The sequence below is a fragment of the Mus musculus genome, chromosome 6 (assembly GCF_000001635.26).
Source record: "Mus musculus strain C57BL/6J chromosome 6, GRCm38.p6 C57BL/6J".
Lineage (NCBI taxonomy): Eukaryota > Metazoa > Chordata > Mammalia > Rodentia > Muridae > Mus > Mus musculus.
In genome coordinates this window covers 116780139-116805033 of record NC_000072.6, presented here as the reverse complement: position 1 = coordinate 116805033, position 24895 = coordinate 116780139, and the positions used below count along the sequence as shown (strand labels likewise).

The 24895-nt window shown below is 40.9% G+C and overlaps 1 long non-coding RNA gene across 3 annotated transcripts in view; it reads right to left on the bottom strand.

The window, feature by feature from the left end:
* Window positions 1-10569, bottom strand: part of Gm36873 — a 66058-nt gene extending 55489 nt beyond the window's left edge. For 2 of the 3 annotated variants that reach the window (XR_377979.1, XR_377980.2), the window contains exons 1-3: window positions 10472-10569; window positions 10114-10182; window positions 9249-9384 (exon numbers count right to left, since the gene is read on the bottom strand). This is a non-coding gene — a long non-coding RNA (predicted gene, 36873). Of the gene's footprint in view, window positions 1-9248; window positions 9385-9634; window positions 9751-10113; window positions 10183-10471 lie in introns of those variants that run through there. The other variant, XR_869390.1, reaches the window with a different exon arrangement.
* Between the last annotated feature and the right edge of the window lie 14326 nt (window positions 10570-24895).

Genomic DNA, 24895 nt, shown 5'->3' with positions numbered 1-24895 from the left:
AGATCTCTTTAGCTCCTTGGATACTTTCTCTAGCTCCTCCATTGGGGGCCCTGTGATCCATCCAATAGCTGACTGTGAGCATCCACTTCTGTGTTTGCTAGGCCCTGGCATAGTCTCACAAGAGACAGCTATATCAGGGTCCTTTCAGCAAAATCTTGCTAGCGTATACAATGGTGTCAGTGTTTGGAGGCTGATTATGGGATGGATCCCTGGATATGGCAGTCTCTAGATGGTCCATCCTTTGTCTCAGCTCCAAACTTTGTCTCTGTAACTCCTTCCATGGGTGATTGTTTCCAATTCTAAGAAGGGGCAAAGTGTCCACACTTTGGTCTTCCTTCTTCTTCAGTTTCATGTGTTTTACAAATTGTCTCTTATATCTCGGGTATACTAAGTTTCTGGGCTAATATCCACTTATCAGTGAGTACATATCATTTGAGTTCTTTTGTGATTGGGTTACCTCACTCAGGATAATGCCCTCCAGGTCCAACCATTTGCCTTGGAATTTCATAAATTCATTCTTTTTAATAGCTGATTAGTACTCCTTTGTGTAAATGTACCACATTTTTTGTATCCATTCCTCTGTTGAGGGGCATCTGGGTTCTTTCCAGCTTCTGGATATTATAAATAAGGCTGCTATGAACATAGTGGAGCATGTGTCTTTCTTACTAGTTGGAACATCTTCTGGATATATGCCCAGGAGAGGTATTGTGGGATCCTCCGGTAGTACTATGTCCAATTATCTGAAGTACCGCCAGACTGATTTCCAGAGTGGTTGTACAAGCTTGCAATTCCACCAACAATGCAGGAGTGTTCCTCTTTCTCCACATCCTCGCCAGAATCTGCTGTCACCTGAATTTTTGATCTTAGCCATTCTGACTGGTGTGAGGTGGAATCTCAGGGTTGTTTTGATTTGCATTTTCCTGATGGTTAAGGATGCTGAACATTTTTTCAGGGGTTTCTCAGCCATTAGGGATTCTTCAGGTGAGAATTCGTTGTTTAGCTCTGAGCCCCATTTTTTAATGGGGTTATTTGATTTTCTGTTGTCCACCTTCTTGAGTTCTTTATATATATATTGGATATTGGTCCCCTATCTTTGGGGATAGGTAAAGATCTTTATCAATCTGTTGGTGGCCTTTTTGTCTTATTGATGGTGTATTTTGCCTGACAGAAGCTTTGCAGTTTCATGAAGGCCCATTTGTCAATTCTCGATCTTACAGCACAAGCCATAGCTGTTCTATTCAGGAATTTTTCTCCTGTGCCCATATCTTTGAGGCTTTTCCCCACTTTCTTCTCTATAAGTTTCAGTGTCTCTGGTTTTATGTGGAGCTTCTCAATCCAATTAGATTTGACCTTAGTACAAGGAGATAGGAATGGATCAATTCGCATTCTTCTACATGGTAACCACCAGTTGTGCCAGCACCATTTGTTGAAAATGCTGTCTTTTTTCCACTGGATGGTTTTAGCTCCTTTGTCGAGGATCAAGTGACCATAGGTGTGTGGATTCATTTCTAGGTCTTCAATTCTATTCCATTGGTCTACTTGTCTGTTGCTATACCAGTACCAGGCAGTTTTTATCACAATTGCTCTATAGTAAAGCTTTAGGTCAGGCATGGTGATTCCACCAGAGGTTCTTTTATCCTTGAGAAGACTTTTTGCTATCCTAGGTTTTTTGTTATTCCAGATGAATTCACAGATTGCTCTAATTCGTTGAAAAATTGAGTTGGAATTTTGATGGGGATTGCATTGAATCTGTAGATTGCTTTTGGCAAGATAGCCATTTTTACAATATTGATCCTGCAATCCATGAGCATGGGAGATCTTTCCATTTTCTGAGATCTTCTTTAATCTCTTTCTTCAGAGACTTGAAGTTCTTATCATACAGATCTTTCACTTCCTTAGTTAGAGTCACGCCAAGGTATTTTATATTATTTGTGACTATTGAGAAGGGTGTTGTTTCCCTAATTTCTTTCTCAGCCTGTTTATTCTTTGGATAGAGAAAGGCCATTGACTTGTTTGAGTTAATTTTATGTCCAGCTACTTCACTGAAGCTGTTTAGGTGGTTTAGGAGTTCTCTGGTGGAATTTTTAGGGTCACTTATATATACTATCATACCATCTGCAAAAAGTCATATTTTGACTTCTTCATTTCCAATTTGTATTTCCTTGATCTCTTTTTGTTGTCAAATTGTTCTGGCTAGGACTTCAAGTACAATGTTGAATAGATAGGGAGAAAGTGGGCAGCCTTGTCTAGTCTCTGATTTTAGTGGGATTGCTTCCAGCTTCTCACCATTTACTTTGATGTTGGCTACTGGTTTGCTGTAGATTGCTTTTATCATGGTTAGGTATGGGCCTTGAATTCCTGATCTTTCCAAGACTTTTATCATGAATGGGTGTTGGATTTTGTCGAATGCTTTCTCCACGTCTAAGGAGATGATCATGTGGTTTTTGTCTTTAAGTTTGTTTATACAATGGATTACGTTGGTGGATTTCCGTATATTAAACCATCCCTACATCCCTGGAATAAAACCTATTTGGTCAGGATAGATGATTGTTTTAATGTGTTCTTGGATTCGGTTAGCAAGAATTTTATTGAGTATTTTTGCATCGATATTCATAAGGGAAATTGGTCTGAAGTTCTCTATCTTTGTTGGATCTTTCTGTGGTTTAGGTATCAGAGTAATTGTGGCTTCATAGAATGAGTTGGATAGAGTACCTTCTGTTTCTATTTTGTGGAATAGTTTGTGCAGAACTGGAATTAGATCTTCTTTGAAGGTCTGATAGAACTCTGCACTAAACCCATCTGGTCCTGGGATTTTTTAGTTGGGAGACTATTAATGACCAATTCTATTTCTTTAGGGCATATGGGTCTGTTTAGATCATTAACTTGATCCTGATTTAACTTTGGTACCTAGTATCTGTCTAGAAATTTATCCATTTTCTCCAGGTTTTCCAGTTTTGTTGAGTATAGCCTTTTGTAGAAGGATCTGATGGTGTTTTAGATTCCTTCAGTATCTGTTGTTATGTCTCCCTTTTCATTTCTGATTTTGTTAATTAGGATGCTGTCCCTGTGCCCTCTAGTGAGTCTGGCTAAGGGTATATCTATCTTGTTGATTTTCTCAAAGAACCAGCTCCTCGTATGGTTAATTCTTTGAATATTTCTTCTTGTTTCCACTTGGTTGATTTCACCCCTGAGTTTGATTATTTCCTGCCGTCTACTCCTCTTGGGTGAATTTGCTTTCCTTTTTTCCTAGAGCTTTTAGGTTTGTTGTCAAGCTGCTTGTGTGTGCTCTCTCTAGTTTCTTTTTGGAGGCACTCAGAGCTATGAGTTTCCCTCTTAGAAATGCTTTCATTGTGTCCCATAAGTTTAGGTATGTTGTGGCTTCATTTTCATTAAACTCTAAAAAGTCTTTAATTTCTTTCTTTATTCCTTCCTTGACCAAGGTATCATTGAGAAGAGTGTTGTTCACTTTCCACATGAATGTTGGCTTTCCATTATTTATGTTGTTATTGAAGATCAGCCTTAGTCCATGGTGTTCTGATAGGATACATGGGACAATTTCAATATTTTTGTATCTGTTGAGGCCTGTTTTCTGACCAATTATATGGTCATTTTTGGAGAAGGTATCATGAGGCGCTGAGAAGAATGTATATCCTTTTATTTTAGGATAAAATGTTCTGTAGATATCTGTTAAGTCCATTTGTTTCATCACTTCTGTTAGTTTCACTGTGTCCCTGTTTAGTTTCTGTTTCCACGATCTGTCCATTGATGAATGTGGTGTGTTGAAGACTCCCACTATTATTGTGTGAGGTGCAATGTGTGCTTTGAGCTTTACTAAAGTGTCTTTAATGAATGTGGCTGCCCTTGCATTTGGAACATGTATATTCAGAATTGAGAGTTCCTCTTGGAGGATTTTACCTTTGATCAGTATGAAGTGTCCCTCCTTGTCTATTTTGATAACTTTGGGTTGGTAGTTGATTTTATTCGATATTAGAATCGCTACTCCAGCTTGTTTCTTCAGACCATTTGCTTGGAATATTGTTTTCTAGCCTTTCACTCTAAGGTAGTGTCTGTCTTTTTCCCTGAGATGGGTTTCCTGTAAGCAGCAGAATGTTGGGTCCTGTTTGTGTAGCCAGTCTATTAGTCTATGTCTTTTTATTGGGGAATTGAGTCCATTGATATTAAGAGATATTAAGGAAAAGTAATTGTTGCTTCCTATTATTTTTGTTGTTAGAGTTGGCATTCTGTTTTTTGGCTGTCTTCTTTTTGGTTTGTTGAGGGATTACTTTCTTGCTTTTTCTAGGGCATGGTTTCTGTCCTTGTATTGGTTTTTTTTCTGTTATTATCCTTTGAAGGGCTGGATTCATGGAAAGATAATGTGTGAATTTGGTTTTGTTGTGGAATACTTTGGTTTCTCCATCTATGGTAATTGAGAGTTTGGCTGGGTATAGTAGCCTGGGCTGGCATTTGTGTTCCCTTAGTGTCTGTATAACATCTGTCCAGGATCTTCTGACTTTCATAGTCTCTGGTGAAAAGTCTGGTGTAATTCTGATAGGCCTGCCTTTATATGTTACTTGACCTTTTCCCCTTGCTGCTTTTAATATTCTATCTTTATTTAGTGCATTTGTTGTTTTGATTATTATGTGTAGGGAGGAATTTCTTTTCTGGTCCAGTCTATTTGGAGTTCTGTAGGCTTCTTGTATGTTCATGGGCATGTCTTTCTTTAGGTTTGGAAAGTTTTCTTCTATCATTTTGTTGAAGATATTTGCTGGCCCTTTAAGTTGAAAATCTTCATTCTCATCTACTCCTATTATCCGTAGGTTTGGTCTTCTCATTGTGTCCTGGATTTCCTGGATGTTTTGAGTTAGGATCTTTTTGCATTTTGTATTTTCTTTGATTGTTGTGTTGATATTCTCTATGGAATCTTCTGCACCTGAGATTCTCTCTTCCATCTCTTGTATTCTGTCGATGATGCTCACATCTATGGTTCCAGATTTCTTTCCTAGGTTTTCTATCTCCAGCGTTGCCTCACTTTGGGTTTACTTTATTGTGTCTACTTCCCTTTTTAGGTCTTGGATGGTTTTATTCAATTCCATCACCTGTTTGGTCGTGTTTTCCTGCAATTCTTTAAGGGATTTTTGTGCTTCCTCTTTAAGGTCTTCTACCTGTTTAGCAGTGTTCTCCTGTATTTCTTTAAGTGAGTTATTAAAGTCCTTCTTGATGTCCTCTACCATCATCATGAGATATGCTTTTAAATCAGGGACTATCTTTTCGGGTGTGTTGGGGTGCCCAGGACTGGGTTGGGTGGGAGTGCTGCGTCCTGATGATGGTGAGTGGTCTTGGTTTCTGTTAGTGAGATTCTTATGTTTGCCTTTCACCATCTGGTAATCTCTGGAGTTAGTTGTTGTAGTTGTCTCTGGTTAGAGCTTGTTCCTCAGTTGTTTATGTTAGCCTCTATCAGCAGACCTGGGAGACTAGATCTCTCCTGAGTTTCAGTGTTCAGAGTACTCTCTGCAGGCAAGCTCTCCTCTTGCAGGGAAGGTGCCCAGATATCTGGTGTTCGACCCTGCCTCCTGGCAGAAGTTGTGATCCGCTCACCAGAGGTCTTAAGATCCCGTGGAGGGTCCTGTGGGTTCCTTGTGGGTGTCCGCAGACTCCGCGCCAAAGGTACCCCAGTGCTGGCGTGGACTGGAAGGGCCTTGTGACCCTGATCAGGCGGGTTTTCTGCTTAATGCCTTTCTTTTTACCACTAATTTTATTAATTTGTGTTTTCTCTCTACATCTTCTGGTTAATTTGGCTATTGGTTTGTCAATCCTGTTAATCTTTTTAAATAACCAACTCATTTGCACCAGAAGATGAACTGGCAAAACAAAAGGTGAGTCTGGAAGGAGTGATTGTATAGTCCTAGCTATGAGTAAGCTATGCAAGGCATACAACCAAGGTTCTAAGGCCCGAGGGTGGAGCCTCTATGACTTCCTTGCTGGGGTAGTAGCCATGTGACCACTGAAAAGAGGACTAAGACATGCTACCAAAGCTGAATAATCCTCCTAAAAGGAGAACTGGGTTGGAGATCTGCAGGGGACATCCTGGGGATTCTGTCTTTCTTTGAGTGGTACAGGGAGAGGGTGTGCCTGCTTGGCGAATGGGGTCCTGTGCATGAGCATAAAGATGCCCTAGAAGCAGATAAGGTTTAAAGCAAATTTTTCTGCCACGAGAAGACAAGGCACACACACATGTTATCAGACTGCTGTGGGAGCAGCCTGGCCACAGTTGAGTGTAGCAAAAAGTACATCTATGGCCAAGATGCTGTGGGTTTTTGTTTCATTTTGTTTTCATTCAATCTACAATTTTTTGCATTATTTTTCTTCTTGATCTTTTGCCTTGACCCAATTATTATTCAATAGTGTGTTTGTTTAGTCTCCATGATACTATGTACTTCCTGTAATTCTATTATGGTTGCTGTCTAGCTTTAGTCCACAGTGGTCCCACAGAACACAGGAAGCTACATCAATTTTCCTGTATTTGCTGAGAATTTGTGTCCTACTACGTGGTCAATTTTGGAGACAGTTTCATGGAATGCAGAGAATAATGTGTGTTCTTTAATGTTTGAGTAGAATGTTCCATAGAAATCTATTACGTCCATTTTATCTACAATGCATTTTGACTCCAATGTTTCTGGGTTTTTTTTTAATTCTGTGCAGTACTGAGACAGTGGGTGTGGAATCTCACTGGACATGTGGAGGCTGCTACGTGTGAGAGTGGGATGCTCAGGACTTCACATGGTCAGGTATCCAGGGCTCCCGTCCTGAATTTCTATTCCTCATTTCATTCAACAAATGTTTGAGTTTTTCTGAGCAGTTATCTGATGAAAACTCTTGTGAAATATATGGATTATAAAATATAAACCAGATATAGATCCTTTGAAATTGAGGCATATAAGATAGATAGATAGGTAGATAGGTAGACAGACAGGTAGACAGGTAGACAGATAGACAGACAGATAGACAGATAGATAGATAGACAGACAGACAGACAGACAGACAGACAGGCAGACAGGCAGATAGGCAGATAGGCAGATAGACAGATAGACAGATAGACAGATAGACAGATAGATAGATAGTGTTAATATCCAAAGATCCAGCAATGTACTAAATTGTTAATGGCATGTTTTTCTACAGAGACTGAGAGGATGTGTTGAAATAAGGGAATGAGACTAACAACGGGTGTCCATCTCTCCAGAAGTGAAGCTTGGCTGCCACGGGCTAGGATCCTGCAGTTCCTATGATCCTGCTATCCCACCTGCTCTGCAGCTCTTTAGACAGCACCAAAGGGTCACCAGACTTCTGTAAATATCTGTTTTCCCTGCTTACCATCTCCACAGTGGGGCCGGAGCTACATGCAGTGGCTGAAAGCTCTTCTTCTGTGAACTGAATTTTAAGAGATTAAGTCCAGCTACATAAATAAACCAAGTCCCTGTGGCAGAGACTCTTGTCAGCTTCCATGGCCAAAGAGAATTTTCCCATACACAACACCCTGCAGGGCAGCTGAGGAGTCTTCTCATATTTCAGAATCGGGAGAAGGAGGGGACACAAGAGACAAAAGATGATCACCCTGTATCTATTCCAGATCGCCATTCCTCACTGTGTTTAAAACTGCTGAAGACCTGGAGACTTTCATTTGAAGATGATGACATGAGTTTGTTCACAGCTGGCTGCATCCTGGCAAGCAGCAGACAGAGAGGCAGGGGACACATGTGGAGACTCTCACAGGCTCTGGGAGGGGACACGGGAGGGCCAATGCTTGGTCCTATCATTAATGTTCTTACAGAGCCACTTAGAATAGACAGGCCTGTCTCACAGGGGACAGCATCTCACCAAAGATGGAAATGCAATGTCTTTCCTGGCTCCTAACTGTCTGTGTGGGTAAGGACTGCAAAGGGATAGAATAAGGTAATATCTTAATAAAAAAATTATGCCCAAATGGCTTTGTCATTCTCTATTAAGATACCCATATTATGGAGGAAGGTTTACAAACATGAAGGTACTTTTTTTATTATATTTACTTTGTGAGTGTATGTGTGTGTGTGGGTGTGTATGTGTGTGTATGTGTGTATGTCTGTGTGTGCATGTGCTTGTATGTGTGTCTGTGTGTGTGCATGTGTGTATATGTGTGTGCATATATGTGTGTGTATATGCATGTGTATGTGTGTCTGTGTATGTACATGTGTGTATGTGTATGTGTGTCTGTGTGTGCATGTATGTATATGTATGTGTGTATATATATATGTATTATGTGTGTGTATGTCTGTGTGTATATATGTATATGTGTCTGTCTGTGTGTGTATATGTGTGTATATATGTGTGTGTGTGTATATATGTGTATGTCTGTGTGTATATGTGTGTATAAATGTATATGTGTGTGTATGTGTGTGTATATGTGTGTGTATGTGTGTGTGTGTGTGTGTGTGTGTGTGTGTGTTCATGCTCATGTGTCACAGAGAACAACCTGCATGAGTCATTCCTCTCCTTCCACCACTTGGGACCCAGAGATCAAATTCAGCTTTCAGGATCAGAAGCAAGCACTTTTAACCCATTCAGCCATCTTGCTGATCCAATATGAAGTGTTTAATGATGAGCCTCAGCCCCAGTTCTTATTGTTCTGTCCAGGAGCTTGCCCTCGAGAGGCTGGCATAATAGGATTAAGCCACAGACCACTAGAAAGGAGAGAATCTCTGGGCTTCATAAAGTCAGGAGAAAGCAAAAGCATCAGTTCGCCCATTGCATCGGGACCATTGTGGGGCAGGAAAGGTGAAATGCTCTTAAGAATAGAGGGCAGAAGCACAAAGGGAGGCTGGATGTAACAGGCAAGTAAGGGGGGCATTGATAGGAATCTCACCCCCTCACTATCATGTTCTGAGTCACACGCTCCCACCTGCACTGTCTTCCAAGCAGACTAGCTTCATGACCAAATGCCCATCAAGGTCTGCACCCTCTGCTTCTGTACCCTCTGCTTCTCTACCTTCTACACCCTCTCTGCCTCTGCGCACACCACTCCCCACAGTCTGTTCCTTTCCAGAAGGTGGAAATCTGATTACAGGCGTTATGGGCACGGCACCTGGAACGCAGAAGCCTGAGTAACAGTGCCTGTGTGAACTGGTCTAGACAGACACCGTCGAGAACAATAACAGCATCCCCACTTGTTGAAAAATAACGGAGACTCCAATTTACTTCAGTCAGGTGTTGAAGCATACCTGCCAATCCCAGAGGTTCCAGGTCTTCACACATGACATTCCCGGTGTTAAGACAGACTCTGCACTGAGTAGTACTTCCATCCTCATGACATACACACACTAAGAGCTCCCTGGGAACATGTGCTCTGGCGCTGTGCTGGAAAGGAAATGCCAAAGGGAATCAGTGTTAGCTTTGGGCTCCCCAGAGGGGTCATCCATAGTCCTGGTGTGCTGCTCTGCCTTGTAGCAGTGGCTCCCAGCACTGGGGGCTGGAGGCTGAGGGCCCTAAGAAAGAACCTGATAAGAACCCGCAAGAGCTGCATACAGAGAATCCCCTCTCACTCTCTCCCTCCCTCGACACTGTTAAAAAGGTAAACAGAGAGACCCGTGAATTCTACAGCACTTACTTCAACATTCAACAGCTCATGAACCAGGAAACTCCAAACCAGAGATGGTGTGGAAGGTCCACTGAGGAGCCTTAAAGCCGCATGTCTGGTCGCTTACTGTTGTACGGTAACCTATCTGCTTTGTCTCACTGAGGAATCCCTACTCACGTGGCTCCTTGGTTGTTGGCTGCTACTGATTGGCAGGACTTAAGTTCTGTTTTTCTTTAACATGAGAAACAGCTCAAATGACGTTTCGCTAATGATTGCAAAGCAAGCAAGGTTGAAGTCACTTAACCTGGCTTTATCAGCTAAGGGGTGCTTCAGGCCTGATCCCTGTCTTCGTTTTCTTTTTCTTTTTCTTTTTTTTAATATTTTTTATTACGTATTTTCCTCAATTACATTTCCAATGCTCTCCCAAAAGTCCCCCATACCTTCCCCCCCACTTCCCTACCCACCCATTCCCATTTTTTTTAACAAGAGGTTTTGAACTATGCACCTACCAATACCCCTTTGATATAATCCACTTCTCTGCAACCATTGGCTGGGTTTTCTCAGTGGCAAACAGCAGCCTGCAGGAATAGGGCAAGCATTGTGAGTCTGGGTGTGGAGGGACCCTGGGAAACCTAGAAGGCTCTAGACCAGGTCATTGAAAAATCTGTTTGCCAAAAGAAAATTCACTGTCCACTTCAGGTGAGAATATTCATCTGGAAAAGGGGCACTGCTGCTTTGCCAATTGAGGCTGAGGGGTACAGGACCCCGGGCAAAGGCAGCCCCACACACTGGCTAAGGAAACAGATGCACTGTGCTAAAGGGGAGCCCCCATAAGGTCACACAGAAGGAGCTGAACCTGGACATTACCTTCACTAAGTCACGGAGTGGATCATCTAGAGATGGAAGTATCAGTCGCTTGATTCTCAATGAACTGTCTCTTGTCCTGTTATGTGGCAGCAAGTCACTCTGCCTCCCTAATTTAAAAAAATAAAGGCTTCAAGTACAAAAAGACACTGTGGCTTCCAGATCATTAATGTTGGCCACCTACTGAGTAAAAGCAAGAAAGTTAGAGAAAAGTACATCCCAGTATCTAAATGCTGCTGACCACACAGCCCAGACCCTCTGTGGTCACGGTCCATGGCATGTTTTCAGGTTGCTTCCATCATCACTAACTTTGCATTCCTTCTCCCATCTCTTGCTCTCCCCCTCAGTCTCCCGGATGGCCTTTTTTTTCCTTCTATAAACAGAGGTATAAATTACCACTTAGCTTGAGCTGCTTAGCGAATCCCTCTCTTTACACCGTCAGCGTGTTCTGTAATGGATCTCCTCGGTGCAAAGGCGCAGTCCCGGCAATCAGGGAGCTTTGATGAAGAAAGAGCCCAGGCTCCATAACTCAGGAGATCAGAAGCCTTTCTCCTCTGATGAAGTTCAGTTTAATGCCAAAGAAACATGTGTTTCCTGTCCGTTTTTCTAAATCGATTGAGTCATTTGTCTAATTTAAACACTCTATAAATTACACACATCTTCCCAAGACAGGGACGAGGTTGAGGTTCTTGATATATGCCTTTTCATATGGCTTCAATCCATCACTGTCTCCATCAAGGCCCCTTGGCTTTCTCCTGAGTGGGAAGAGGCCCATAACTCTCTGATCTACTCCATTTCCCGGACACCCCTTAGAATCCTTGTTCAGACAATTTGGTCAGAGAATTATGGCTGACTTCAGAAGACACAGACTGAAGGCTAAATTGGTGCTGCATCTTTCACTCCCTGATGTTTGTTAGCACAACCATCAAACTCTGCAACCTCCCACCATACCCTGTCTCATTCTTGTGAGAACTGACAAGCAAATTGAAGGCCAGTTGGGTGTGTGCACGTGAAGCAATTAAGACACCAGATCTGCTAAGTCAGCAAATTAGGGGAGGTGGGGGTGGACTCACATTCTATTTGTCAACTTGTCCAGTGCATGAGCCTTCCAGAAGTCCTCTCAAGATTTAGCACCTACAGGTGGTAGGTTCCCTTGACTTCTCAAATATTGCTGAGAAATTGTAGCTTAGATGTCAATTAGACTGTTTATTACCATTTAATTAGACTCTATGTTGTTTTTAAAAGCTACTCTTCCTCCTCCTGCCCATTCATTAAATCACATCCTGAGGAATATTCAACCTGGAGGAAGAATAACGGCTAAGGAATTTAAGTCCCTTATTTTATGAACAACCTGAAAAATGGCAATGGGTATCAGTTGAGATAAGAACAGAACTAAGATTCTCAAACATTGGTTCTGATTTTAGAGGTTAGAAAATGTAAGACTGGAATGCCACAGTCCTCAAACCACTGCTATCACATGGCATTGCACACGGGTTTCATCTAAGGCCACAGGAGATGTTCAAAACTGATTGTGAAAGCAAAACAGAAAGCTTTGTGTATGTTCAACTGAAAAGATGATGCACTTAGAATGTGAAAAGCATAACTGCGTGAATTAAAAATCATGCGAGGCGTCTGGAGAGGGAGCTTAGTGGTTAAGAGCATTGGTTATTTTTGCAGAAGACCAAGGCTTGGTTCCCAGCATTCCCATGACAACCCACATCTATAATTCTAGTTTCAGGGTATCTGGCCCCCTCTTCTGACCTCCTCAGGCACCAAGCACACTCAAAGCACACATATATACAAGCAAGCAAAACATTAATACATATAAAGTAAATAAATCTAAAACAAAGGAAAATGCTTTTTCAAAAACTGTAAGGAAATTTAGTGTGATAAATAGTTAATAATAATAATATCACTGTACATAGCTCAATTTTTAAAAGGTTTTATGTGCGTATTTATGTATGCATACCTATATGGCTACATGTGCAAGTGCTCCTGTGAAGGTCAGTACTTGAGGGAGATACTTTTAATTTACTTTATAATTTTTATTAATTCTTTAAGAATATTATATGGTATGTTTTGATTATATTTATCCCCGCACATAGCTCCTCCTACATTGAACTCTGCAATCCCTTCGTATCCAACTTTGTGTATTTTGGTTTCTTTTTACACCCATCAAGTCTAAGTTGCACTGCCCATATATTCTTGAATGTATGGTCTTAGAGCATCGCTGACATACCAGGGCCCACACTCAGAAAACCAACTCTCCCTCTCCTGGCAGCTATCAGTTAGAAATATCTCCTTGACTAGAAGTAGAATTCCATGCCCACCTTCCTTCTTCATGTGTCAGCTGGTCCAGCTTGAGTTTGCATATGCCTTGTGCACACTGTATGAATTCATATGTACAGCTGCCTTGCACTATATTTCTAATCACTCACAACTTCTGATTCTTACATTCTTTGCATCCCTTGTTCTGCAATGATTCCTGGGCATTTGGAGAAGAAGATCTGATACACACACACACACACACACACACACACACACACACACACACACACACACACATACATATGTATATGTATATGCTTCATTTAGGGCTGAGCATTTTTCAGTCTCTTACACCTTGACCAGTCATGAGTCTGTGATAATCACCATCTACTGCAAATAGAAGTTTCTTAGATGAAGGGTGTGAGATCCATTAATCTGCAGATGTAACAATAAGTCATTAGCACTCAACTTTGTACTATGTTTAGAAGAAGATAGTAGTAGATTTTCCTCTAGGGCCAATGATCTATCTAGCCATGGTTCTTAGTCTGATAGTTGGGTCAGATATGGGCTTCAGCTTCTGTAGCAAGACTTAATCAGAAAGCATAGGGCGCAGAGTTCATGCCATGGCTGCAGCAGTGGGTGTGTGTTCCCAGGCCAGTCACTAGTAGAGCTCTCAGGGTTCATAGCTGGTGATTGCTTTTCTTCTCCAGGAGCAGGCATCGCACCTTCCAGCACTGATAAAAGCAGCGCCCAGTGAGGAGCTTGCGGCTCAGCACTGGCTTGCGATGCTCGTGGTCTACAACTCAAGTCTAATGTGTCACCACACACATATCATTAGCAATAGGGTCTCACTGCCAAGTTCTGGAGGGTCACCACAACCCTGGCAGTTGCCTGTCATGATTAAGGTTCTGTGGGATCTTACTGGCAAAGTTTCCAAAAGAGGTAACTTATTCCTGGCATTGGAATTTTTATTTGTTAGTATAGGCACTTGATGCTGTCTCTGTCTCTGTCTCTGTATCTCTGTCTGTCTCTGTCTCTCTGTCTCTCTCTCTCTCTCTCTCTCTCTCTCTCTCTCACACACACACACACACACATTTCAGTAAGTAGGATTTCATATGACATTTTTTTAAAAAATCTTTATTGTTATGTATTCCTTCTTGAATTCCAACTTCTTCAGCACCCACACATCCCCCACCCCCATCCTTCCTGCTCTGTTACCCCTTTAAGCCTTTATTGTACTTCATTTTCTCTCCCTTATCATGAATGTCCCCCATGGTCCTTTACTCATTTACTAACCTCCATGGTTATTTCAAATAAAACACACATATCTGAAGACTCAAAGCTAATATTCACAGCCAGGAGAAAGCACGTGGCATTTGTCTTTCTGGGCCTGGATTACCTCACCCAGAATGATTGTTTCCATATCCATTCATCTACCTGTGAATATCAGAGTTTGTTTTTTGAGAGCTAAAGAATATTCCATCGAGTACATGTATGATATTTTTATTTTTCATTTATCAGTTGGTGGACATTTAATTTGTCACCATTTTCTCTATACTGTGAATCGATCAGCAAATGAACATAAATGAACATGTATTTCTGTGGTAGGACATGGAGTCATTTGAGTGTGTACCCAAGTGTAGTAGAGCTGTATCTTGTAGCAGATCTCCATTTAACTTCTTGGGGAACCACCACACTGGTTTCCATGGTGGCCACACCTTCTTGCACTCCCACCAGCAGTGAATAAATGATTCCCCTTCCCTACCCTTACGCCAGCATTTGCCATCTTTTGTTTCTAAATCTGAGCCCTTCTGATTGAGGCAAATGAAATGCCAAAGTACTTTAAATTTGCATTTCACTAATGGCTAAGGAGTTGAACATTTTTTTAAAAAGTATTTCTCAGCCATTTTTACTTCAACATTTGAGAACTGTTTAGTTCCATGCCTCATTTTTAAAATTGAGTTGGTTGTTGTTGTTGTGACGATGTTTGGGGGGTTTTGTTGTAGTGTTAAGATTTATTCATTTTTATTTTATACATGTGACTTTTTTGTTTTCACTAAGGTATATGTACCACCCACATGCCTGGTATCTTCAGAGGTTCAAGAGGGTGTCAGATCACCTAAAACTGGAGTTTCAGATGGTTATAACACCATGTGGGTGCTGAGAACCAAACCCAGGTCTTCTACATGAATGGCAAGTGTTCCTACCTGCTAAGCCATTGCTCTGGCTCCAAGATGTTTGGGGTTTTTAGTTCTTTGTGTGATGTAATGTATAGTTTATAAAGATTTTCCCCCATTCTGTAGGCTGTCTCTTCACTCAAATTGTGATATCCTTTGGTGTAAAGGCTTTTTTGTCATTGGTTTCATGAGGTCTCCTTTATTAATTATTGTTCTTACTGCCTATATTGTCAAATCCTGTTCAATTCTCTGACATGTATTGTTGGAAATTTTTAGAAAATCAGATGTCTGTAGGAGTGTGGGCTTAGGAGTTGGTCTTCAGTTCTGTTCCCTTGATGGCTGTTTTAATGCCTGTCTGTACCTTGATGTTTTTATTACCAGAGTTCTATAGTATAACTTGAAAACTTGGATGTTGACATCTACAGCAGGTTGGGTTTGGCTTTAGTTGTTGTTGTTGATTTTTTTCTTTATAAAATATTAAACTTTCCAATTATAAAAATTATAAAAATAAACTTGCAAATTAACATATAACACAAAAAATTAACCAGACCCAAAGTCTATATAAATTAATAAACTTCTATCTGGTTGTAGTTGTCATTCAAAACAGAAGCTGTGATGTTTCACATTGAATTTTACACTTTCAGTATCAAATATTTTTTTACATATTTTCCACAACCAACACAAACAAAATCCATGTCAGAGTTCGAACTAAAACAATCAATAACTTCCTGGCAATGGGCAAAGAAACACCTTATTGGTGGTGGTGTTCTTCTGTCAGTCAGAGGCAAGGCAAGTTGGCAGTCCTTTGTTCATCCTAGCCTGAAGTCAGCCGTGCCACATGGTGCAGGCAGGAAAAGATGCACACAGACCTGCCCTCTGCCCCACTACCACCACATAGCACATCATGGGAGGAGGAAGACAGAGAGAGACCTATGGGCTACCTTACTACCCATAGATCTGCCCTTCTCACATGGTACAGGCAGGGACACCAACTTGCCTCCATGCCATTCAGCCTGGACAAAGGTTGTCACCCAGTGTCTGCCAGCTGTGTGTCCAGCCTGAGGCGGAAGCCACCACAACGTGCAAGTATGTGGTGGTCAGAAAGAGACAAAGAGAAATAGAGCAGCCTGAGCATTATGAAGAGAGATGGAACTGGAGACTTGAGGGCAGAGAGGAGTAGCCTTGTGTGAGTGGCCAGCCCTGACACCTGGGGCCATGATGAGGTCCTAGCCTGAGCTGCCACTGAGGCTTATTTCTGGGTCCATGGCTATAAAGTGGCAGGGGTCAGTGTTGAGGTCCATGGCTCACATTACCACTAGAGAACACAGGGACGACCCTGGTCAGGGCAGCCACCAAGGGCCATGTTGATGTCCAGAAGCTGTGCAAAACAGGACTTGCCTCTGACTGGCTATGGCACTCTGGAGAGCTGGCCCCACCTCTCACTGGCAACAGCACATGGGAGAGAGGACCCTGAACTTCATAATGGCAAAGGACAAATGAGTAGTCACTGCAGTGAAGACCACCTTCAATAAAAATCTTTAAAGGTGTTCAACAGCATCAGTCATCTGGGAAATGCAAGTTAAAACTACTTTGAGAGTCTACCTCACCCCAACCAGAAAAGATGTTATCAAGAAAGCAAATGCCAAGAAATTCTGGCAAGGGTGTGGAGGCAGGAAGGGGTGGGCAGTTGGGGAGGCTCTTCCTTAAGTGTTGGTACAGTACTGTAAGCACAAAACTGGAACATTTACTATGGAAGTCACTGTTGAGGTTCCTCAAAATACCAAAAGAAGATCTACCATATGACCTTGCTACAGTATTCTTGAGCATAAACACAAAGAACTCTGGGTCCCACAAAAGAAATACCTGCATACCCATGTTCATGGCTGCTCCTCACCATAACTAGGAAATGGAATTTGTCTAAATTCCCATCAACAATTGATATTTGGATAAGAAAAATACGGTACACGACCAATAGAATTCTATTCAGCACCGAAGAAATAAAATTTACAGGAAAATATTATGCTAAGTTAGCATAAAGGTCTAAAAAGACAGTGACCATATGTTCTTTGTCATATGCAGATCCTAGCTTTGAATTTCAGATTTCTGTGTTTAAATTTGAGTGAATGTTTATAGAGACCAGCAAGCAAGAAGGGAGTCGTGAGAGGTACTCAGGTGGGTGGAGGCAGGAGAATGGATGTGGGGGGAAAATCTTACAGGGTGTAAGAATAGTAAAATATATGACATGAAAAGTTTAAACAGAGATAAGTGTGGAGAAGGAGGGAGTAGGGAGAGGGTCAAGCAAAGCAGGATGTATGGAAAAACCATATAGAAACCTAGTACTACTTTCTAAGTTAAGTAAACAATTGCTTCTTGTTGTTGTTCTTGTTGATGATGATGATGATGGTGGTGGTGGTGGTGGTGGTGATGTTCATAGAGAGGGGCTAGGGAAGTGGTTCAGTAAGCAAGCGTTCTTACTTTGCTACCATAGGAGACCCAGCACCCATGTAAAAACCCAAGCATGGTTAGGCCAGGCTGTTAACATACTACAGACCTCAGCACTCACAGGTCTGTGTTGTTCATTCATTCACTCATTCATCCGTTTGTTTGTTTGTTTGTTTGTTTGTAATCTGTAGAGTGCCCTGGCCCTGACATCAGTCTTCTGTGGAGGTCAATGTGCCTGATTTGGAGGTTGCTTAGGTTTTAGCTATTGTCGTTGTTTAGAGGCATTTTGTTTTCTTTCATTTTGTACTACCAGATATCAAGCCCAAGGTCTGGAGAACACAAAGAAAGCTCCCCACTACTGAGCCTCCGTTCTCTGCCCCATACAGGCTTTAGACAAAACGAATGCTTGCCATAGAAAACAAAACCTCTGCCCCTAACCTCAGCTGATGACAAGACTGACATGCACACTCCAAGAAATTACAGAACCAGCCAGCCCCACACTAATCATGCTCAGAAAGAAGGGCAACGTGGAAATCTGGCCAAGTGTTATTGTTGCTTTTGGCAGAAACCATGCAATGTTTTCCTCAATGAATCAGTCATCTTCACAGCATCTACTTGGGGCACATCTGCAGCCCTGTCACCTATCAAACCAGCCAAAGACAAAAATAAATTGGAAATCCTAGGGCCAAGCAACTAGTGAATCAAAGCTTAAAATTGGAGACTGACTTCATAGATTTTCTATAATATCCATCTAATTCCTTGGTCCTCCTCCAAGCTCTGGGCTGCCCACATGAGTTAGCCTCAGAGTTAGTTCCAAGGAATAGTCTTGGCAGAACCAGGAGGTCCTACTATGGCCTGCTTCCATGCAGGGGTGAACCTTCCCCAAGCAGTGATGGACCCATCAATTTTCATAGTTTATGTAATTAGACCAATGAGGATATAGGCATGCACTGTCTCCCTTGCTGCCTTGCTCTAAGCCACTACTGAGCATGCCCATTGATGCTGGGGTTTTGCTCACTCTGATTTAATATTCTAGTCCCCACTGGGTGTTGGTTCAGTTTTTCTGGCCTGTCTACACCTCCCCTTTTATGGCCAAAAAAAATGTGATTCCTTTACCTCCCAGATTCTGACAACTCAAGATGTTACCCCTCACCTGCCTTTGAGTTCTGCCAGTTCTCATGGACTTGAGATCATGTTTCCAGGATGCCACTAGACAGAGACTCGTGTTCATTTGTACATAATCAAATAACTAGACCCATCAAAAGAGGGAGAGGGAGAAACTCTGATCAGACACATCTGGACATCCAGGATATTCCAGTCAATTCTGTTCAATAAGAATGTCTCAAACTCCTACAAGTACATGGCACTTTGCCAGCTGTGGTAATTACAGATTAGTGTAACGCAGTTCCTGCTTGCCCCGAACTTACTGTCAATTTGAAAATGTGTAAAGGCAGCTCTTCATTCTAATGTAAGTGATATGAGCAGGAGATAGGATAGGATGTAAATCTATGGCTCCTTGAGAATAGGGTATAGGTCACCCCAGAGGAGGAAAGGTGAGTGAAGGAGAGGAAGCAAGTAGCCAGAGAAAAAACAACAAGAAAGAAAGAAAGAAAGAAAGAAAGAAAGAAAGAAAGAAAGAAAGAAAGGAAGAACGAAAGAAAGAAAGACTGACTGACTCGATCTCAACACTCAAGAGCACATATAAGGTGAGACACTGACTTGCACTGCACCCCCCCCCCCCGCCCCCAGCACCTGAGAAAATGGTAGCGTCTTCCTGGGAGCTATCTGCAACCATGTCCAGCAAAGAGTCTCCACCAGACTTAGAATGGAGACATGACTCTGCCCACTACGGGACAGGCTAAAGGCCATGTAGAATTGGACAAGCAAGACAAAGGTGGCCAGTGCAGCCATGGAAAGTGTACTCCCATATATCCTGTGCAAAGCAAAGCAAAGCAAAGTAAAGCAAAACACACACACACACACACACACACACTACAAACCCTTAGGCTAAGTGAAATAAATTTCAGTGGTAGAAATGATGGATATTTCTCCCAGTCCTAGCAGGAGTGAAGCTCCAAGAAAATTATAGTTGATATTATATTATTATATATACATATATTACTACAAGCTACTGACTCTATTTAGTGTTGCTCATATGTATATGTTTTTAGAGCAGATAGTTTTGGATTGGATAACCGATTAAGTGATTCATCCCTGGGGAAGAATAATTCTCCCCTCTTGGTAGCCATTAATTGCCTATAGCTTTTCACATATGGGTGGCCTTGTAAGATTGCCCCCATTCACCCTGCCATTCGACTGTTGTCATTGTTCGGGCAGCAATATCATTGAGAGTTCCTAGATGCAGTTTCCATGTCATATATAGAACACACATTTTCATGGGAGATGTCCTGGTCCTTGGGTCTTACAATCTTACATTTTTTTCATGGTGATCTTGAACCTTAGGTATAAGTGTTGTGTTATATCAATTTAGGCTTGGTACCCCATGGCTATTTTTTTCTGCATTTTGATCAGTGGCTTTCGATAACAGTCTCCATCTGTTGCAAAAAGAAGCTTCTTTGATGAGGAATGAGATGCCATAAGGAAAATATTCACAAGTGACTGGCTCATGGCATGCTAGAAGCATGATCTCCAATCTTTGAGAACTGGCAGAACCCAAAATCAGGTAAGGGATAACATCAAGAGTTGTCAGAATCTGGGAGATAACAGAGTTAGACTTTGGCCAGGAATGTGAGGATCCTAATGACCACCTGCTTCAAAACAGCACTCCTGTCTCACCATGTCTATCCAGACGACAGAGAACATAATTGGACCATGCACAGGACATAGTAAGACACAGACTGTAGGTGATTGGCCAGTGTCTCTCAAGGTACACTTGAGTTCCAGGAGTGATAGGCATGACAAAGATATATGTGAGGACATGCCAGGTCCACCTGGGACATAGACAACAGAGGTGACCCTGAGCTCCATCATCTGACCCATGACTCTGCCTGCCTTACTGAAAAGGCCCAGGAACAGCCAAGTTACACCCTGTCCTGCCAATCCCTTGCCTACTGAGTCCACCTGGGACATAGACAACAGAAGTAAGCTGAGTTCTGGTCCCTGAGCTCCATCATCAGGCCCATGGCTCTATCTTCCTTCCCAAAGAGGCCTTCAGAACCCCAGAACCCCACCTGGGGGCAGACCCAGCAGAAGTGAGTAGTATGTTGCTTCCTAAGCTCCATTGTCAGACCTAAGGCTCTGCCTGCCTCCCCAAGGAGTCCTGCTAGCATCAGAAACATCCATCCAACACATGGAACAACAAAATAGATAAAGGCCAGTGTCAGAACCCCATCAACAAGAACCAAGCTAATATGATACCATCTTAGCCCAGCTATCCCATTACAGCAAGCCCTGGATATCCTAACATAGTCAAAGCATAAGAAGATATCCTTCAATACAATCTTATAAAGATAATAAAGGTTTTTTAAGATGAAATGAACAAATCCCTGTATTAAAGAAATACAGGAAAATATAATTAAATGGGTTAAGGAAGTGAATAAAACTGTTCAAGACCTAAAAATGAAAATAGAAGCAATAAAGAAAACACAAACTAAGGAAATCCTGGAGATGGAAAACCTAGGGAAAATAACAGGAACCAAAGATACAAGCATCTCCAACAGAATACCAGAGATGAAAGAGAGGAGCTCAGGTGTAGGAGTTATGATTGAAGAAATCAATATATCTGTCAAAGAAAATGTTAAATCTAAAAAGTTTCTGACACAAATCATCCAAGAAATCTAGGACAATGAAAAGACAAAACCTAAGAATAATAGGGATAGAAGGAGAAGACTCCAGCTCCAAGTCCCAGGATATATTTTCAACAAAATCATAAAGGAAAATTCCCCAACCTAAAGAGATGCCTATGAATATACAAGAAGCTTACAGAATACCAAATAGATTAGACCAGAAAAGAAAATTCTCCCACCTTCTAATAATCAAAACACTAAATATACATAACAAAGAAAGACTATTAAAAGCTTCAAAAGAAAAGGGAAAGTAAAATACATATAAAGGCAGATCTATCAGAATTATACCCAACTTCTCAAAAGAGACTCTAAAAGTCAGAAAGAAGGTCCTGGTCAGATATCATGCAGACTCTAGGAGACCATGGATATCAGCCCAGACTGCTATACCCAACAAAACTTTTAATCACCATAGATGAAGAAAACAAGATATTCCATGGGGGGCACAAATTTAAGCAATACCTATCCACAAATCCAGCCCTTCAGAAGATACTAAAAGGAAAACTCCAACCCAAGGTGGCCAACTACCCCCAAGAAAACACAGAAAATAAATAACCCCACACCAGCAAAACCAGAAGACACACACACACACAAACACACACACTACCATGACCAGCATCAAAATAACAGGAGTTAATGGTTATTAATCATTGGTTATCAATATATCTCAGCATCAATGGACTCAATGCCCCAATAAGAAGACACAGGCTAACCACATTGGATGCAAAAACAGGCTCATCATACTGCTGCATACAAGAAACACATCTTAGTAACAAAGCTAGACTTGGCATTACCTCAGAGTAAAGGACTGGAAAAAGGTTTTCCAAGCAAATAGATCCAAGAAGCAAGCTGGGGTAGCCATTCTAATATCTAATAAAATAGACTTTTAATAAAAATTAATCAAAAGAGATGGGGAAGTTCATTCATACTCATCAAAGGAAAAATCTTCCAACATGCCTACTCAATTATGACCATCTATGTCCCAAATGTAAGAGTACTCACATTTATAAAAAAAATATTACTAAAGCTTAGATCACACATCAAGCCCTATACATTAATAGTGGGACATTCCAACATACCACTCTCACCAATGGACAAGTTCTCAAGACAGAAACTAAACATAGAGATAATGAAACTAGCAGATGTTATGAATCAAATGGACATAATATATCTACAGAACATTTCACTCAAATACAAAATAATATAGTTTTTTCTCACCTCATAGAACCATCTCCAAAATTAACCATATAATCGAACACAGAACAAGCCTCAACGGATATTGAAATAACACGAAGATTGAAATAACCCCATCTATCTTATCAGATCTCTACGGATTAAAGCTGGACTTCAACAACAACAGAAAGCCTCCAAACTCATGGAAATTGAACAACTCACTAGTCAATGATCACTGGGCCAGGAATAAAAAAAAAGAAATAAATTAAAGACTTTCTAGAATTCAATGAAATTGAAAGCACAACATACCCAAACTTACAGGATACAATGAAAGCTGTGCTAAGAGGAAAGTTCATAGCACTAAGTGACTCTACTTAGTGAAGAAATTGGTGTTAGCCAAACTAACTAAAAGACAGAGAGACATTATCCAAATTAACAAAATTAGAAATGAAAAGGAAGATATAACAACAGACTCTGAGGAAATCCAAAGAATCATTAGATCTTACTTCAAAAGCTTATACTCCACATAATTGGTAAATTTTAACCAAATGGACAATTTTCTTGATAGATGCCACTTACCAAACTTAAATCAAAACCAGGTAAACAATGTAAATAATTCTATATTCCCTAAGGAAATGGAAGCAGCCGTTTAGATCTCCCAACCGGGGGTGGGAGGGTGGGAAGCCCAGGCACAGATGGTTTTAGCACAGTATGCTACAAGAATTTCAGAGAGAAGCTAATACCAATACACCTCAAACTAGTCAACAAAATAGAAAGAAGAAACACTGCCAAACTCATTCTGTGAGGCAACAATCACCTTGATACCTAAACCACAGAAAGACTCCACAAAGAAGACAATTTCCAACCAGCGTCCCTCATAAAACTGATGCTAACATACTCAATAAAATACTTGTAAATCAAACTCAAGAGCACATCAAAAACAACATCCACCATGATAGATTAAGCTTTGTCCCAGAGATACAAGGATGGGTCAATATATTAAAATCCATCAATATAATCCACCATAGAAACAACTGAAAGGGAAAAAGCACACATGATCATCTCAATAGATACTGAAAAATCCTTTGACAAAATCCAAGTTAAAAGTCTTAGATAAATCATGGATACAAACCAGCTACCTAAACACAACAAAGGCATTTACAACAAGCCAATGGTCAACATCAAATTAGGTAGAAAAAAACATAAAACAATTCCACTAAAATCAGAGACAATGCTGCCTACTCTTTCTGTATCTATTCAATATAGCGCTTGAAGTTCTAGATAGAGCAATAAAACAACTAAAGGAGATCAAGGGAATACAAATTGGAAAAGAAGAAGCCAACATATCGCTATTCACAGATGATATTATAGTATACATCAGTGACCCCAAAAATTCTATCAGAGAACTCCCACAGCTGATAAAAAAGTGACTGGATACAAATTTAACTAAAAAAAAAATCAGTATCCCTCCTTTATGCAAATGATAAATGGTCTGAAAGATATTAGGGAGACAGTAATGTTCACAATAGCCACAAATAATATAAAATATCTTGGTTTTACCCTAATCATGCAAGTGAAAGACCTGTATGACAAGAACTTCAAGTCTCTGAAGAAAAAAAAAATTGAAGAAATGAGAAGATGGAACAATCTCCCATGCTCAGGGATCACTAGCATTAGGATAGTGAAAATGGCCATCTTACTAAATCAGTCTACAGAGTCAAAGACATTTCCATCAAAATTCCAGCACAATTCTTTACAGAGCTTGAAAGAGCAATTCTCAACTTCATATGCAAAACAGAAAGCTCAGGATAGCTAAAACAATCCTGTATGATAAAAAGAACTTCTGGTGGTATCATTATCCATGATTTTAAGCAGTACTACAGAGGAATAGTCATAAAAACTGTATGGTATTGGCATAAAACCACACAGGATAACCAATAAACTCATGGCCAAGTCCCAGAAATGAATCCACACACTTACAGACACCTGATTTTTCCAAAGAAGCCAAAGACATACAATGGAAAAAAGAAAGCATCTTCAACAAATGATTTTGGTTTAACTGGATGTCTGCATGTAGAAGAATGAAAAAAGATCCATACTTATCACCGTGCACTAAACTCAAGTTCAAATGGATCAAAGACCTCAACATAAAACTGGATACACAAAATCTAATAGAAGAGAAAGTGGGGTATATTCTTAAACTCATTGGTATAGGAGGCAACTTCCTGAACAGAACACCAATGGTTCAAGCTCTAAGATCAACAATTCATAAACAGGACCTCATAAACTGTAAAGCTTCTATAAGGCAAACAACACTATCAATAGGACAGAACAGCAGGCTACAGAATGGGGAAAGATCTTTTCCAACCCTATAACTGACAAAGGGCTAATATCCAAAATATGTAAAGAACTCGAGAAATTAGACACCAACAGCCAAATAACCCAATTTAAAAAATGGAGCCCAGGGCTAAACAGAAAATTCTCAACAGAGGAATCTTGAACGGCCAAATAGCACTTAAAGAAATATTGAACACCTTTAGTCATCAGGGAAATCCAAGTCAAAA